We start from the raw sequence: 19,929 nt of genomic DNA, 5'->3' as shown, positions 1-19,929 counted from the left end.
CACTCTGCTTGCAGGCATACCTGCGAGGGCGTCTCTCTGCTTTGTGTTAAAAGTGGACTCCAGGTAGAAGGCATCCATTACAGATCTGGACCCTTCGGTGTTTTGCAATGGTTTTGCACGTTACATTCAACCCAGAAGGCAATTACTGCTTTCTCTTGCAATTTATGGATCCCTTCTAAATCTTTATCCCTGGTGATAAAAACATCCAAATGAGGACAAGTTCCTGAAAAGAAAGTGACAGGGAAACGATCTCATACATAGATTCTTCTGGGGATAGTTAGGAAGTTATTTGCTTATCTGAATGATATTTACCACGATGAAAAGACACCAGCAGATTCCTCAGGCTCTCACTGACCAGGCAGCAGCTGCTGCTCTGTTGATACAGGGAACATCTGTGAAAGATTCTGGGCAGGGAGTGGAAAGATTTCAGTCAGCAAAAAAGCTTTAGGAACAACGAGATCCTGAGAAGCATGAAAAAGCTGGGAAAAAGCACTGAAACCTTGGATAAGAAGAGGATGTACTAGATGTAATTAATCACGAAAATGCCTGTCGTAGCAGAAGAGGAAGAAGGAATAGATTCTTCACTGGGATAGTGAGGTTCCCAAATATTGCCAAAAGAAAAGCTTGCTGCTATTTGAACTCAGGGAACACGGAAGAATCTGTTCAAACCACAAAAACCTACAATAAAAAGGGCCTCACAGGTCAATGAGTCATCTTACAGATGGGGAAACTGAGACACACAGATGCACTTACATCTTGACTTAATTACTGAATTAATAATTAAGTATTGAATTAATGATCTCATCACTGACCCAGATGGTTAAATAAAACTGAGCTTTGGTTTTTTGGGGGTTTTTTTTGGTTCAGTTTTGTTTTTCAGCTTTAATAAGGTATAATCGACAAATAAAAATTGTATGTATTTATGGTATACAATGTGATGTTTTGGTATATGTATACATTGTGAAATGATTAAACCAAGATAATTAACATATCCAAATAATACTGAGCTTTATCTTCTGCTTTCAGAATTTTTCTCCACGGTACTGTCTTTATCCTGGAAAATATAGCTAGAAATGACTGGCAGGCTTCTAGTTACGACTCCTTGTTTGTGTGTGTGTTTGTGTGTGTTTTGCTTTGTTGTATTGTTTTATCATGTTTTCTGTTTTGTTTTAAAGTTTTAGGGAGTTTCCACAGATATCACCCCAACAACATACGGCTATTTGCAAAACCAGCTCCCCTTTAGTTTGGAGCAATGAGCTGAAGGCTAATGGACAGGACACTGAGATTGCATTTTCTTTCTTTCTCCCTTTAAGAAAGACAATTTGTGCTTGGAAACACTTTTAAAACAGATCTCCCATTTGAGGCCCTTGAAGAATAAGCCTACCATCTCAGACATTGGTGACTCAAGCAAGAAACTGGCCAAAGCTATTACCCATCTATGATGGCAAAAGCCATTCATCATTAAATAAAACATTTAAGCAGTAATTTAAATATTACAGGCTATGAAACTGCTTAGGCAGTGAACAGGAACTGAAATTAGAAAACCAGTCCTGTCCTTGAGCAAATAATTATTAAAACCTTGCTGTTTCTCACACTTGTCTACAAAAATGAAACAAAAATCCTGGTTATTCACCCATCTAACCTGAAGCTCTGCGAACTAAGGAATAGTTACAAGGCTCTTTCTCAAAAGGGTCCTTAAAGGAAGGGTGAGAGATAAACAACAGGCATACTTTCCTGATTTTCCAAGGCAATCCTGATTTCAAATTTTCTGCCCGTTTTTCAGGGCATATGCCAGTCTTTGTGCCAGATTTTTCTGCTAATTCCAATCAAAATCCCCTTCCCTCTGGTCCTAAAACACAGTTAAAATTTCCTAAAGTCAGAGAATCCCAAGAAAACTCAACAAAGAGTAACTAGAGTGGAAATTTCTTTAGTATTAGACAAAAAGCATATGCTAATTTGCACGACTGATTTACAGACATCATAAAAGAGCCCTTTGTGAAAGTTTCCCCAGGTTCCTCATTTTCCTAGGATAAAAGTGCACACAACAACACAGCAAGTCCTCCTTGGACGTTCTCTCCCCACTCAGCAGAATCCTCTGTACTCTCCAAGTTCAGAGGTCTTAAAGAGTTCACCTGTTGGCTCTACGTGTTTATTCCAGAAGAAGGCAGCAGAAGAATCACTGTTTTGTCCAGAATTATTGATAAAGACTCCTTATTTTTCACCAGCTTTTTCAGACTCACCACTTTATATGGCTCCCTGGGGGTATGGATTGCTTTTCTTTTGGTCTATTTTGAGACAGGTGCTTCATATCAAGTGATGATCTCAGGAAAAACTAGTAAGATACTTGACTCACTAGGTTCCTCAATAAATATACTCTTATATATTGGTTAGAGGTCACAAATTAGGTTTTACTAAAGAGATAACCTCTATTACTGCAGACAAAAATAGTAGGTTTTGAGGCAGGAAGAAGAATGGGAGCAAGGAAGTAGAAAAGTCAAGGGAAAATATCACCAAGAGAATCCAGAAGCAACTGCGGTATGACAGAGTCTCTGAGCTGAAAGGATCTTAGAAATCATCTAATTCACTTTTTTTCTAATTCATGATTCCTTTCCACAATATCCTCCACAAGTGGTTGCTCAGACTATTTTTTTCTTTTTTTAAATTTATTTTTTAATTTAAACATAACTGATTACACATTTATGGGGTACAGAATTGATTATCAGTATTTGTATAAAATATGTGATGATCGATCAATATTATTAGCATGTTCATCATTACAAATCATAATCATTCTTTGTGTCCATTACCTGATTTCTCGCCTCCCCCTTTCCCCTTCCCCTTTCCCACCCCTAGTAATCACAGCTCTGTTCTCTCCTTCTGAAAGTCCAGTGTATTTTGGTGGTAGTTGTTTCTTTCTTCAGATTCTTTTTTTCATACTTCTAATGAAAAAAAAATTCCTTAGTAATTCTAAGAAATTTACTACCATCACTTTTCAAGGATATCCATTTTCATAGTTCATAAAAAGACAACTGGGGTGGATTCAGAAGAAACTTGGCTCTGCAGTGTTGGGTGGTTATTGTGTTTGAAAGATCAAAACATTGTTTATCCCTCTGTCAGTATTTGATACAGCAAGTAGGCAGAAACTCAGGAAAGACATAGATGATTTGAACATCATTACCAATGAACACTTATAGAATTTTTTTTATCCAGCAACAGCAGAATTCACATTCTTCCTACATTCACGTGAACATTCAGCAAGATAGATGACATTCTGGGACATGAAATACACCCTAAAATATTTAGACAAGTATAAGTCACACAAAGTATGTCCTCAGAACACAATAGAATTAAATCGTAAATCAATAACAGAAAGCTAGAAAAATTTGTGACATGCAGCAGCAGGAGTACTTAGAGAGAAATACTTAGCACTAAATACATGTATGAGAAGAGAAGAAAGATATGAAATAACCTGTTTCCACTTTATGAAATTAAGGGAAAAAGAGCAATTTAAACCTAAAGCAAGCAGAAGAAAAGAAACAATAAACAATTAGAGAAGAAACCAATGATTGAAAATAGAAAAACCAGAAAGAAAATCAATAAAATCAAAAGCGGGTTCGTTGAAAACATCAATAAAGGTGATAGATCTCTAGGCAGGTAAAAATAAAAAAAGCAAAGACACAAATTGCCAACATCAGATATAAAAGATGGGTCATCATTACTGATCCCATGGACTTTAAAAGTATAATTAACATTATGAACAACTCTGTGATTACAAACTGGATTACTTAAATGAAATGGACTGATTCCTTGAAAGACACAACTTTCAAAATTCACAGGAAAAATAGATAACCTAAATAAGCCTGTATCTATTGAAGAAATTAATCAACAATTAAACTTCCAAAAAAAAAAAAAAAACTACACACACCAGGCCAAGATGACTCCACTAGTGAATTCCATCACGCATTTATGAAAGAAATAATACTAACTCTCTCCACATTATCTTCCAGAAAATAGAAGCAGAGGGAATACTTCCCAAATCATTCTACAAGGCCAGCACTCCCCTAATATCAAAGCCAGATAAGCACATTATAAGAAAGGAAAACTATAGCCCAATATCTATCATGAACATAAATGTAAAAATCCTCAACAAAATATTAGCAAATAATATTTGCTAATAATATAGCAATTATATACTATGATCAAGTGGGATTTATTTGAAGTATGCAAGGCTGGTCCAATATTAAAAGATCAATCAATATAATCCACCATATCAATAAGCTAAAGCAGAAAAAGCATATGATCATATCAATTGATGCAGAAAAAACACTTGAAAAATTTCAACATCCATTCAAAACAAGAAAATAAAAAACTCTCCAAAAAACAGGAATATAGGAAAACTTCCTTAACTTGATAAAGAACATATACAAAAAACCTAAAGCTAACACCATTCTTATTATAAAGGAATGAGCTATCAAGCCAGCAAATACATGGATAAAACTTTAATTCATATTGCAAAGCAAAAGAAGCCAGTCTGTAAAGGCTACATACTGTATGCTGCTTATTGAATGTCCCCCCAAAACTCACTGAAATTTGATAACCATTGTAACAGTGTTAAGAGGGTGGGAAATTTGACTATGATATTTGAAAGGTGGGGCCTTTAAGAGGTGATTAGATTGTGAGGACTGTGCCCTTGTGAATGAATTGATCCACTCACGGAGTAAGGGATGTGCTTCCGATGGCTTCACAAGGAGAGTAAGTGAGCAGGTCAGCTCTTCTCTTGCTCAGCTCATTCTCACCATGTGACACCCTGTGTTGCTGTGGAGAGTCACCACCAAAGAAGGCCCTGACCAGATGTGCTCCCTGAACTTTGTCCTTCTCAGCCTCCAAACTGTAAGGGAATAAATTTCATTTCTTTATACGTTACCCAGTTTCAGGTATTCTTTTATAAGCAACAGAAAACAGAATAATACACTGTATAATTCTACATATAAGACATTCTGGAAAAGCTGAAATTATAAAGATAGTAAGCACATCAGTAGTTGCCAGTTCAAAATGTAACAAAACGAACCACAAACACGCACATGGGGGTGTATCCAAGGAGACATACATAGGAGACAAGTGAAAGAGAGATCCCAATGGCCAAAGCTGGAATAATTGAGCAATGACATAAATAAAGCAGTATTAGATTATATAATCCAAAGAATAAAATAAATACCATGTGTCCATGCATCCATCTGATATGAATAAATGATTTAATGACTTAATAAATGGGAGACGGAAACAAATCTCCCATGCAGAAGAGTTATAATTAATTTTTGCAGATACCCACCCTCAAGTAGGTGGAGAATCACTCCCTACTCTTTAAGCATGGGCTGTGCATCGTGACTTCTTTCCAAAGAGTATGGTATGGAAAGGGGAAGAAAAGAATAACTTTACAGTGGAGAAAGGCGATGAACACATGGTGACCAAGGTCGACCTCAGCAGTGACAAGCTGTGCTGATAGCATGTACTCTTGATATGATGTGATGGGAAAGGTGGCCCTTTGCTTCTGTGCTCTTCCTTCCCCAAATCCATCATCTCAATCATGAGGAAAATATCAGACATATTTCAATAGAGGGACATTTTACCAAGTATCTGACCGGTACTCCTCAAAACTGTCAAGGTCATTAAAAACGAGGAAGGTCTGAGAAACTGTCACAGCCAAAAGGAACTTAAGGAGACATGACAACTAAATGTAATGTGATAAATGGGATCCTAGAACAGAAAAGGTCAGTAAGTAAAAACTAAGGATCATGTTTATTAGATTGATGTTCAATTTGAACTTCTTTTTCATAGCACAGACCAAATGACAGAAGAAAGACGCTGCCAGATGTCTCCTAGGGTCACGGTGAGGACAGACCAAGAGTAAGAACTTGCTGTAAATAAGCTACAAAGTGGACTTCAAGTAATAATATATTAATATTGATCATTAATTATAAAAAATGTACCATAATAATGTAAGATGTTAATAACAGAGGAAACAGGATGTAGCATATATGGAAACTCTACTCTCTTTTTTCTGAAAATCTAAAACTATTCTAAACTTAAAAAAAAAGTTTACTAAAAGCAAAACAAAACACGGTCACTGGGTCAGGCCTTGTCACTTTGCCAGCATTATCCCTGAGGACGGCATCAGGAAGGTACAAACAGTTCTGTTTTCCTTGACCATGCCCACGAAGTTAGAAATAAATGGGTGGAGAGTGTCACCACCAGTCACAAAATGATTACTACGTACTCATATGTGTAAGGCCGTGTGCTGGGAAAACGCCAAACGCAATGTCCACTGTAGTCCCTACCCTTTGGTAAGCTAAGACAGGAAAGATACATGAATAAAGGCAGTATCTGATAAATGCCACCACTGGGGTGGCATACAGAAGACGCTATAAAATTCAGAGGATAAAGAGATCAGGGCTGTCAAGCGAGCAGGCATTCCTGCTGTAAGGGTTCCTGTGGGCAGAGGTAGGAAAGGAGTGCGATCAGTCCAGTGTGACCAGAATGAAATACTCATGTGGACGACAGGTTGCACAGGAGGCTAGGAAGGGAGGATTTTATGTTACAGACAACAGGGAGCCATCTCCAGTGTCCTGGTAAGGAAGTCAGAATTCAATGAGGATTTTAAGTGGTGACTTGCCTGCACTGTCTCCCCTTTTCTCCTGTCCACTCCACTCCAGAACAGCTCCTGCTCCTGCACCGCTGCACCGGTGGGTTGTTACCTGCCTCAACGTCGGCATACCTGACCACACACTGCCAGCTGTATCTCTGCTTCCCTGCAGCATTTAACACTGCCATCGATCAGCTCCCTTGAGACACCGTTTTCTACGAGCTTCTGCAACCCCGCCCTTTCCCGTGGTTTTCCTCTCTCTGATGACTCTTCTCTACCACCCTCTAGGTGACGGGGTTCGTCGGGTCCTCCGTCCCTTCTCTTCTTTCTCTTTATGCTCTTCCTAGTGGACTTCGCTCATTCCCATAGCTTGGTTCATTTCCATTGGTTTGACTGTTATTCCACAATTTATATCTCAAGCCCGGAATTCTTCTTTAAGTTCTGCTCTAATAGATACAGCTGTCTTGTGACACCTAAGAATTATGTAAGAGCCATTTCAACTGCAACATGTCCAAATTCGGCCCCTTGATCTCCCCTTCCTCCTCCTCAAATCACACTGCCCCAATCTCCAACATTTTCATAAATGGCTCTGCCTTCCTCCTAGTTCTACACAGAAACCTGGAGGTCACCCTTGATTTTGACCTTTGTCTCACCACTCCTCTCCCCACCCCCATCCAATCCAGCTCTATGGTCTTCTAATTATGAATTTCTTTACATGTTTTTGTCTATATCCTCCATTAGCTCATAAGCTCCAGATGGATGGGGCTGTGTCTCTTTTGCTTATCATGTAACCACTCAAGCATTTAAAAATTAATCTGGCCACAAGGTATCGGCTTGTTAAGAGGCTAGTGCAATAGTCCAGGCATCATGTTGTGATTTATACTCCAGCCTCCTAGGTAGGAAAAATGGGGGGTGGGGAAAGAGCATAATGTGAGAGACAATTAGACGGTCAGAAAGACAATTTTGTTACTGATTTGATAAGGGAAGAGAAGAGCGGGAATGAAGATGACTCTAAGGTGTGGATCCTGGGCAGACGTATCAGCTAATCACTGAGATAAGGAGGCTGGAAAATCCACAGGAGAACAGGACCATAAACGTCACAAGTTTCTTTGGGTGCTGTTAATGATTCTATCACTTTATTATATATAACAGCAAACTAAAGTTTTGTCTTAAGTGTGATGTTCAAGATTACAGGAGAGCTTCCTAGTTCTTATAGAAAGAGGGAAGGCTTTGGAGTCAGGTGGAATTTGGGTATAAATCCCAGCTCTGCCGCTCCCTGGGTGTGTGTCGTTGGCATGTTCATTAACCTCTGATTCCTGGAATCTTCTGTAAAATGGGTAACAACTTCATGTGGTTGTGAGAATTAAACTGAAGGAATACACAAGGCCTGGCTGGGCATGGCACCTGCCATGTGGTGTTTCAGAGCCCAACTCACCCTCATCCTTCCCAACACGGGGCTGCACCCATATTTTCCTTGATGTCATGACTGAAAATCCTCCACTGAATTCCTACCTAGTCTTAAGGGACAGTGTGAGAATAAAAGAGGGAATGCTGTCTGCTCCTAATTATCCACTTTGTAGCTTCTTTACAGTAAGTTCTAACTATTGGTCTGGCCTCACCCTGACTCTGGAAGACATCTGCCAGCGTTGTTGTACTGGCAATTGGTCTGTGCTATGGAAAAGGAGTTCAAATTGAATATCAGTCTAATAACCATGATCAGTAAGGAAAAACACCATGTACATTCCAAAACCAAGCATAAATGCCTTTGAAAATTATTTGTGGTTTCAAATTATGTCTGCTGTTGCTTCATTTACATTAACCAGGTTGATGAGAATGGGCTCCGTGCCATAATTCTAAAAAGACTTAAAGCTCTTTGGAGAGAAGACAAACCATAAATATAGGCCTTATCACTGAAATATTATGCATGAGAGCGGATCCTCAAAAGTATGAAGGGTAAAAAGTGGCTTCGCTTTTTCTCTTTGCTACATTTTTTATTCACAGAATTCACATTAAAAATCTATATTTATACCCTTCTCTGTGTGTATGAGGCTCAAAAAATTGAGAAATTGCCAGTCAGTCAATACACCTGGCACGGAGAACTCTAAAACGGTGCCCCCTGGTGATTCTTAGATATTTGACAAAGTGTAGTGGATTGAATTATGCATCCCTCCAAACTCACTGAAGCTTGAATTGTGTCCCCCAAGTTTTATGTATTAGAAACTTGGCCCCCACTGTGACTGCTGGGAGGGTGGGAAATCCTATTATGGTAATTGAAAGGTGGAGCCTTGAAGAGGTGATTGGATTGTAGGACCGTGCAGTAGTGAATGGATTAAAAATGGTGGTCAGCGGTGTGGTTCTGAGGGCTTTAAAAGAAGAGAAAGGAGAGTCCGTCTTTCTCTCTTGCTCTCTCTGCTCTCTCTGCTTCCACCATCTTGCAGTGTAAGGCCCCTGGGTCACTGTCGCCACCACCAGATGGACTTTGAACTTCTCAGCCTCAGAAACTGTAAGCAAAAAATTTTGTTTTCTTTATATAAATGATCCAGTTTCAAGTATTTTGTTGTAAGCAACAGAAACAGACTGATACGGAAGCTAGCTTTTTATAACCAAGACATCTCATTCTTTACTGTTTTTAGTGATAGGCTGATTTTGTATTTTCTCTTCTCGCCCCTCCAGTTCTAGTGGAATGAATGCACGTTCTCAGAGGTTGTTTATTCAAGTATTTCCACTTAAAAAAACAAGGCATTGGAGAGGGGGAAAAGCAACTTTGAGACTATTATCAAAAAATCTACAGAGAATATCCTAAAAACAGGATGGTTCCCTAAATCATGGACTATTTGGTCGACTGATTGACCATCAATGTTTTATTGAACAGTCACCTGCACAGCCGTCACACATCTATAATCACTCCTAGAAAACGTTATTCTCTCCTTTGTTTTACTATTAGAACAGCATTTGTCAAGAAGTTGAGGTCCACTGTGAAATGCAGAAGAACCTGGAAATTTTCTGGCTTTTGAAAATGATTCCTGTCGTATGGGTGATTTTATCTGTCCTTATGTCTGGGATGTTACGAGAAGCCTCAAGGACAGTTGAATCTATCTGTGGGTAGCTCTAGAATTCTTGTGCAGACCCCATTTCTACAAAGTTCCCCAAATTGTTCTTGCTGCAAATATTTAAATCCCTACCATGTGTTAAGCACTGTACAAGTTTCCCTTTGGGGAACACTGATATGGGACAGGTGGCCTAGGTAGAGGTCAGGCTTCAAGGGGGACATCAGGGGTCCCAAATGTGCCTGTGTGAGTCAGGGCTCCCCTCACACATGGTGGAATGATGCCCTGTGGACAGGACAAGTCCAAGAACATAGAGCTTGAAAGCACACTTGTATCCTTCTTTTCAATACCTTCCTTTAGCATTTATTGGATCACCTCTCCAGGCCAAGGGCTATCATAATAAGCAGATGCGCATCAGTCTGCACCAAGTGCACGGTGTAGGGAAGACAGAAGTGGCTCCAGAACCCTATCCTGGAAGTGCCTTTGCTCCCCTTGGTGTTAGCCACGACCCTCAGCTAACCCCAAAGAGGTAAACACCAGGGAATCTGGGATCACATTCAAGTGTCTCAGGATACTCATTATACCATCCGAAGTCAACACTGGAGCAATTTGCTGTAGAATAATGCTAACATACTTGAAATTTGCAGTTGGGACTTTAATTTATTTCAGAACGTAAAAGCATTCCTTTCTTTGTTCTACACGCTTCAGAAAAAAAAAGAAAAAGTTCTAGAATACCACCACGGTGCATTTCCAGCACTGCTCGGTTTATTTGAGGCTATCCTCTCTCATCCTGCCTCAGACAAGCCCAACATTTAAGCTACTTTAAAGATCAGACATAGAGTTAACCAAGACTGGAATAATCAGAAATGTGGAATTTGATTTGGTGACGTCTATTGTTTTTAACACATTTTTTTTTAAAGTTAGGGGAGTAGATTCATCGACAGATGTGTACAATTGTGACAAAAAAAATTTTTGCAATATATTTGTGTTTTGCAGCTAGGCAACCAAAATGACTAACGCACAGGAAGTATGTAGTTATGTGCTTTTTCTAGCCAAATTATGGGAATTATAAATCTTTCATTTTCTTTATGTGAATATTCTCCATGTAAAAGAGGAAAAATTAAAAGAAATAAAGCCCTGTGAGTTCAGAGGGCTTGTTTTTGACTGGTTTCTCTCCCACAGTTCTTTTATTTTCTTTCCTTAGTTAGTCTTTCCCACAGGGTATAAGAAGTGGGAAATTATGTATTAAAAAAAGGGGGGTGGGTAGTGAATTGCAAGCTATTAATTAAAAAAATTATTTTTTTCTAGGAACTAAGGAAGAATAACATAAAATGAGGAGTCAGTCTTGGCTTTGTTATGGGGACATATCACATGAACCATATTACATTTTTTTAAGCTTTCAGGAAATAGACTAGTATCGAAGTAAAGATTATTGCTATAAAATAGCTATGATTACATTGCAACTCAGATTCCAACAACCTGCTATAAATACTGTTTGTGTTATTACTGTAATTCCAAAATATCCTCCTGTTGGTCTTTTTTATTTTTTCTTAATCCACGGCATTTAATAGCCCACAATTTGTAGTGCCCTTCGGAAATCTTTTCACCACCTAGGCTAAACAATTGCTTTTGTATATCCAAGTGGGGAGACTTTCATTACTGGACACCAACCAGGCATTTTAAAGAAAGGAGTCTGATAAAACTCCTCAACAAAAATTGCTGTATCTTGACCTTTGACTGGCTATAGTTCAATAACCTTTCTACACTGATGCCAGGTAGGCGAAGAAGTAGATATGATAGTGGACCAAAGCAATGGTGGAGGGAGAAACAGATAGAATTTAGCCTCTGGGTGACACTGGTTGCTTCTATTTGGATTTTAGAAAATGCAGTTATATTTTAAAAATGAGATTACATTAATTCCAAAGATTAACCAACTGCTAGGAATGTTGAGGAACCCCATTAGGACATATGCATCATGTAACGCAGATGCCAGCCTCTGCAAGGGCTGATGGTCACCATCTCAGCTCTACCAGGACCACTGTGTCCCAATCACCCTAGCCTCTCTATTTTGCTTCTTGTCTCTGGGGATGTAGGCTGCCCCGAGGCACAGAGACAGAAGTACATTTTAAAAGCTGTTCACAGAAAGGTGGCCAGAAGAAATCCTTGCATCTTATACCCCAAAGCCTGCTATGCCTACAAATCTGATAGAGCAATTCTCTTGGAATAACTTCTGGCAAGAAATAAAGATATTTAAGTCTAAATTCCACAAAATGATTAAGGATTTTTAAAAGCTATATAGTTTTTTAAAAATATGTATGTATGTATGTATTTGTGTGTGTGTATATATATATATTATATAACTTATATACAAATTGATGGGAATCAGTCAAAACCTCAAATTTATAAATTCATAGAAAGTCATTATTTCATCTTTGTAATGAAACATACACACACATACACATACATATTTTTGTCTAATAGTATTCTCTGCATACAGGAAAATAAAATCAATACCATGAGTACTTTTAAAAAGTATTTTACGGAGTAATTATGAATCACAAGCTTAATCCAGCTGCACGAGAACATCCTAGGGAACAGGAGTACTTTCCACATCTGGACGAGGGAATAACATATACAGTCTACTCTAGATCATCCTTGGTAGCTAGAGTCAAGGATATGATAAATTACTAAGATCTATAGATAAACCTGATTAGTTATTTCCTTAAACATTTTTTTCTCCCCTGGTATTTTTCCAGAGTGGTTTATTCTCAGGTTGCAAAGATAAATGATTTATATTGTGTGTTATTTCTTTGTTCCCTCCCTATCCTCATAAAGAGACATGATTAAGACGTTTGAGTGTTGGTAATAAAACAATTCTTAGAGAATATTTAAAATAAGGGAAGAAGGCAAAAATCCGTAAGTAACTCATTGTTTAGATGTTTAGCTACTGCATACACTTCGATGGACATGGGGATATAAAAATACTTGTAAATTACAGAAAAACATGAACCTGGATGGTCCAGAGATCTGGGTCAGAGTAGCAGAATTCCCTATTTACCTACCTACAAAAACAGCTGCATCACAATAAAATTTCCAGGAAGCCACAGAATTACTCAGTCTTACCTGATTAGGCCTACCCCACCTGGAACATTCCTGCATTCCTCTTCCCTGAAAGATCTCTGGAAGGGAGTGGGGTCACTGAATTCTAGTCCCAACCAGTTGTGACTCTGCATAGTTTGGGTCCCTGTCTATAAAACAAGGGATGTTACTACCCACTGCTCAACACTGAACTTCTACAATTCTGCTTTTTTCAATTGCTTTACACAAACCGTGTTTACAGCAGTGCAACTTCTGGACCCCAGAAGCAAAAACCCAAAACAGGGCCCCTAGAGCAAAGCGTTCTTTATTTTCTAAGGCTATTCAGGTGTTCTTATGGATTCTTTAATCTTCAATATATTTATTATTTCATTTTCATCATCCGGATTTCAAACTTCTCCAAGACAGGACCTCCCACTGGCCCCAATGTATCTACCAAAGCATAGGGATCCAGATTCTCTCACTGAATTTTGTCGTAGATAGGAATGCCAGATATAAGTACAGGATGCCCAGTTAAATTTGAATTTCAGATAAATGACAATTTTTTAGTGTAAGTATGGCTGTGTACTATTTGACATATACTTCCATTAAAGAATTATTCATTGCTTATCTAAAATTCAAATTTAACTGGATGTCATGTATATTTATTTGATAAATTCCACAACCTTAGACCTAGAACATCACGTTTGAGAGCAGGAGTCCTGGAAACTAGTATATATGTGTTTGAAGTTCATTGTGGCCACAGATGAATGAATAACTGAGCAGGTTCCACAACTTCCGTGTTCCTTGATTTCCTCATCTTTCGAATGTGAATAATAACAATTTTCCTCAAAGGAGGACCAGCTCAAAAATAATAATAATAATTAGTCTTGCCTCCTAAAAAGACTAATGATTTTTTTCTTCATTTAATCAATATGAATTAAATATTTGCATGAAATTTATTTAGTGAAAGTAGCAGTAAGCTGTTTTATTTTAAGACAAAATTAATGCTCAAATGAGAGATTTAATTTATTAGAAACCAAACTCCTTATGGTTTGATTGCCCTGGCATTATAGTCTCTTAACCTGACTCTGCTCATAGTACTGCTGTAAGGATTAATATTAGAGATTGTACTTAAAATTCTTAGCACAGGTCTTGGCACAGAGTCTGTACTTGTTAGATGCAGATAATATAATTATTATTTCTGAAAAGATTTATTTATGAATAACCTACTCCTGAAAATATTCTTTGAACACAGCTTTACGAGCATCGTTTAATCAGAGCTTCCGATCTGAGAGATGATGCAGTCTAATTGTATCTGCTTATAGATAAGGAAACTGAGGCCTAGGGAACTTAAGTAATGTACTCAAAGTCCTCTAGCTAGATGGTTACACAGCCTGGTGTCTTCAGTGCTCTTTGTTGTTATACTGCTTTGTGGAGAAGTACACCAAAACTGGACATATCTAGATAGCTGACATAAGCCATAAAAGATCCACCCCTACCAAGCAAAAATACCAAGCATATTTAAACACATACGCAAATATTAACTTTATCAGTATGAAAGTTTATGAGAACACAGAAATCTTACTATCACAATTGGAGGCTGAAAATGTTGGCATTTTCCCCCACAAAAAACAACTCAAATCATCCAGGGAAACACCAGGGAGGTTGGAGCTAATAATCCTACCACAGTCATCTCCAAATAAATACCAATTTCCAATTGTGAAACAGCACAAACTAGTAGACAAGTATCTTTGGAAACTATTAAGAAGCTTGTGCAGATTAGAATTACAAAAGCTTATTAAAACAGTATGCCCAAGGAAGCAGAGAGGGCAAACAGTGACAAACACGAAGGTCACCGCCTGATGAAACATTTCCATTAGGTGGCCCACGTCCATGCTCCTTCCCTGATTTTCTTCTTAATTAGAGGTTAAAAGAGGTGCGAGTGAGTGCTGGGGAGTTAACTTTCCATGAGAGTTAAAACCTTCAACTTGCAATCCATTGTTCTAAACATTTTCTTATGTTTTTTGGCAGCTTGTACGTGCACACGCATATCTGAGCTGACCTCCTTTGGCTACAGTTCACTCCCAGTCTGGTTGGCAACAGAGACTAAATATTTCTGACATTGCTTGAGAAAGGAGTCACTTGAAGTGGGTTCACACTTCGCAGTCTTAGTAAAAGTGTGTCTTAGTACTGATAGCGTTAATGCTCTAGCTGGAGATCGTGCATGATTATTATCCGAGATCCAAGTGGGGCCAAGGAAAAGGGACTATCTGAGATGTGCACTGAAGGTTGTGCTTTGACATGCATTTCAAATATCCTCAAGTTTTGTTTAATTTTATTCTTTTCCTCTCCAAATTTTGGTTGATGATCTCAGGTTCCTGATATGCATTTGAATTTGGGGGGTTTTGTGGATAAAATGTAGAGGTGACACATACTGTGAGCCGAGACAAATGGAAAATTCTAGGAAATTCTTTGCTGTATAAGAAAATAAATAAACAAAAATCACACACTATTTATAGCATTCTTCAGTATGGTTGACCCATATAACACAGCTCATTATTTAGATGAGAGCAGAGGATTTTCATTAAGTTCTTACGTAGATTTTAACATACCAGACTTCCTACTTTTAAACTTTAATAATTAAAATTATTTGTCTAACAGGAACAAACTCCTATTAGAAGGAAAATGAACTTTTATCTCTCAGTTGTGGTGAACTTCAATTCCATCAGCCATAAAACTATATATGTATATATACACGTGTATATATATAATGTGTATATGTGTATATGTATATATACACACATTATACAACAGTACTTCAAAAAGTTCATGTAAAAATAGAATTAAAAGCTAATACAAATCTTGCCATGAACTTTTTGAAGTCCCCTCATATATACATTTTTGTTTAGTGTAGCTCATTTGCTTAGTGTGCTCATTTGTCACAGGATCTGAAATAAGCATACACACTACTAGTGTGAGTTTGGGCAAGTTTTGTGCTTTTTTTTTCATGTATAAAACGGAGATAATAATAGTACTTGCTTTACAGGGTTGTGGCAAGGATTGACTGAAATCATAGATGTAAACTGTTTAGAACAGGACTTGCCTCATGATGATTATTCAAATGGCAGGTGATATCATACTTCAAAAGGATTTATTACTAATACTATTATCTCCATCACATTTAGTTTTGTGTTTTTAAATGAATAAAATTCTTTTGATGGTTTTTACATGTATTTAATATAACTCAGCCACTCCATTTGCTTGTCTGTAGGAAAATACACACACACACACACACACACACACACACACACACACACGGCTCAGATTACAAAGTCCCTTACTTTATTTCTCATGACTATAGTTTGAAAAGCATTATGTACAGATAAGAGAGAATTTAAATTTGAAACTTCACAGCCTGTGATGAATCATTCGCCGTTCCTTCAACCAGATCCCAATTTTCATTCCTGCAAGTTCTCAGTTCTCAGATATTTACTCCTCCTGGCCCATCCATAACTCTGTGCTGGGAAGGTCTGTAAACGTCCAATTAAAATGTAGTTGCAACCAAAATCCTCCGTGACAGTGTTCAGATACTGAATTTTTACTAAATAATACATAATATTCAATAAAGATTCACTATACATTTATATTTAACTAGAGTGAGAGAGGGTGCAGGCCACCCCTATATATTTTTTTCTATGTTTCTTTCTACGCACCGAGAAAAAAAAAAAAGAAAACAAGTGCTTTCTGATTGTGATTTTTTTAAGGAAACTACAGAAGACTAGAGTTACATATGCCATTTTTAAGGGCCTTTTTATTCCATCTCAAGAAAATATTCTACTCTCAACAGCCTACATGTATCCATGCACTTAATAAAATAAGTAAATAATTTCTTTAAAAAATCCACTTTGGATTCAATTTATCTGCATTCAACATTGCCTCACAGGTGAAAATCCTAGAACTGTACAGAATTTTTCTTTGTACGTCGATTCCTTGGGATGCATTAATCTTAGGTTCAGCCAGCTGCTTTCCAATCAAGATGAAAAATAAAAATCTGTAATAATTAAACAATCCAATTTTCTTTTCTTTGAATGGCTAGGTTTCAAACATTCAAAAACACTCTGTTTCTCTTTCCTGCTCTCTTTCTTCCTCTCTCCCCGCTCCCCCCCGCCCCTTGTCATATGAAAACAGGCAAAGATCTAAATTGAAGAAAAACAGTAAAACAGTAATTCAGGTCTACATCTAAGAAGCACAGATAGCTAATTGCCTAGAAGGACACCTTTTCCCCTGAGATTCTTCGAATTGAAGTTTGAACTTTTTCTTACTGATCACATATAATTAATCCGTGGGAATTTAATCTGACGGAGGTTTTGAGGGCATTTGATTTTGAGTAAAACTGGTATCACGCCTAAACTAGTAAGGTAGCTTTGGCTATTGACTTAAAAATACATGATTGCTTATGTATTATTATTATTTCTTCTAAGCATTGTCTATAGAGCTCCTCTCTTTTAGGCAGAGGGATCCCTTCACTTACCAGCAAAATGTGCCTGTGCAGTAGCTAAGAGGCAGACACTTTATACGTGCATTTGCACAGAGGGAAAGGAAGGCAGAAGCAAACGACAAGACTGGGTCAAGTTCAGGGAGCAGCTGAGTTCACATCTCTGCACACCCCTATACACCCATTGCTCGTCCAGTCTTTGGAGATGCAAAGGTGCTGAAGTCCAGCCCCCTCCAGGAGAGAGTGTACTACATCCCTGCTGGGGAGGAAACCCAGGCTCTTGAATAAGTAGCCACAGTGCAATGTGACACTTGCCAGGCAACCATCTAAGTAGGGAGGAGCCAGAAAACAGAAAGGGAAACAGCAGATCCATTGCTAGCAGTCTGTGCCAGCTCAGAACTTCACTCTGCAGGCAACAGGTAGCCCCAGAAGCTTCAGAGTAGGGAGAAACAAGATCACACTTGTCTTTGAAGATTAATCCCAGCAGCAACTGCGGGAAGCACTGGAGTTGGGAGAGAACATGGCAGTGTGTGTTAGAGGCTGTTGGAGCATTTGAAAGGAACAAAGGAGGCCTCCATGAAGGCAGGAGTGTGAATACCAGAAGGGCCTTAACTCAGGAGGGGATTCCAAGGAAAAAATGAAAACATTTCATGACAATTACATACACGTGGTGAGCTCAGGTTGAGAGCTAAACCCTCTACAACTGACATTTTTCCAGCCTCAGTCCTTGGTACTTGTCCCTTTCCATGCGAATCATCGAGGGCTTAGCTCCTTTCCCATGACACAAACTGCATCCAAGCACCACATATGCATTCAGTGACCTGCTCTACACAAACGAGGGATAAATCCATCTCTCCAGCCATCTCCTTGGAATTCCAGATCCAGACAGTCAACTGACAGCTTGAGATGTCTTCTGAGCATATGAGAGGCACCTCGGACTTGAGATGTCCAGAGTCAACCCCAAATCTGGTTGTCTTGCAGGACTGAATCTGAGTAAATGACACTCCCACTGTGCCAGAAACGTAGGAGTTTTCCTTCCCCCCCATATCCAACATCATTCAAATTCTTACATTTTACTTCCTAAGTATCATTAAATATGTCCACATATCCCCAGTCCCACTGCCACTGTCCCAGCCCAAACTACCAACATCTCCAGCCTGGACATTTACGTTAGCCACCAAAATGCTGTCTCTACGTTCACCCTCATCCCCTCAAATGCATTCTCCGTACCGCTGCCAGAATGAACTTATGGAAATGCCAGTCTCTTTGTGGCACTCTTTCTGTTTAAAAAGTGAGTAGTTTCCATTGCTCTTAGGATGAGAGAACAAAATCCTCAATGTGGCCTTGCATGTGTCTTAATACTCTTCCCTGATCTTTGCTAATTAATTCTTAACATCGTGTTCTAATCTCAGCTTAAGTAACTACTCTTCAGGAACTCCTTTCCTGACTTCCCTCTCTAGCAGAGACCCTTGTACACAGTTCTCACAGCTCTGTGTATCTCTCTTGCTACCCCTTAGCACAGGTGCGATTTCATATTTATTTTTGTTATCTTGTAAACGTTTTCTCTCTGACTAGAAAGTAAACTATGAGGCAGGGGCTGTATCTTTGTATGCTCACCATTGAATTCTCCTCTCACACAAAGCCTGGCATATATTAGACACTCAATAAATATTTAAAATAAATATTTATTTTAAATATTTAAAATAAATATTTATTTAAATATTTAAAATAAATATTTATTTAAATATTTAAAATAAATATTTATTTAAATATTTAAAGAATAATAAATATTTAAATAAAAACAGACTAAATTAATAAATGAATAAGTCCATGGTTCCTAACGTGGAAGAACAGGGAGATGGAAGAAGTCATTGATCAAAGTTGTGAATAGGGTTGGACAATGTGGAAAGATGGACCTGCAGATGAACTCAGTGCAGAACAAGCTAAAACTTTTTTTAAAAAGATCTCTGTAGGATACCCAGATAGGTAGTGGGATACCCAAAATACTTTCAAGTGAGAAGTTGAACTGGGAGTCACCACGTACAGGTACTTGAAACTTTGCAGTGCTAAGCAGGAGGGTACAGAGAAGACTTGCAAGCTCTAATGCCTCCAGGGACCACCCAGATAAGGTACAATAAGGGACACTGTGAAATGGTGAAGCATGAGACAAATGGCAGGGGGTGTGACCTGCAGGGTGCATGCTGTGCTTAAGGCATGCAAAATCAGATTAAAAAGGAATGTCCTGCCAGCAAAACAAAACACTTCTGCAAGTTCCTTTCAGCCCTCTTGGAGGGCTGTTTGCCACCAGGAAAGAAGGTCAAAGATAAAGCCCCAGGTAAGCCGAGGAAAAGCCAGCAAAGGAAGGGAAGAAATATGGTGACAGAAGTCGGAGAGAACCAGCGGAGGGCAGTCTCCTGGAAGCCAGAAGAGGAAACTTCTCAAAGAGAAAAGTTGAGTTAACAATGTTTATGCTTCAGAGAGTTCACCTGCAATGAGAAGTCAAATTAGGTCACTGATTTGGCTGTCAGGACTAGACATCAGTAACCTTAGCAAAAGCAGCTTCATGGTAAAGTTCGTGGTTTCCAGCTCTTGAGCCAGGCTGATTTCAGCACTTCCTTTTCAAATAGGAACCTCAGAGCAGTTTCTGACCTTAGTTAACTCAAGTTCCC

This window comes from Cynocephalus volans, chromosome 6 (genome assembly GCF_027409185.1).
Source record: "Cynocephalus volans isolate mCynVol1 chromosome 6, mCynVol1.pri, whole genome shotgun sequence".
NCBI classification, from domain to species: Eukaryota; Metazoa; Chordata; class Mammalia; order Dermoptera; family Cynocephalidae; genus Cynocephalus; species Cynocephalus volans.
The sequence above is the reverse complement of the archived record's forward strand: the minus strand, read 5'-3'. Positions refer to the sequence as shown.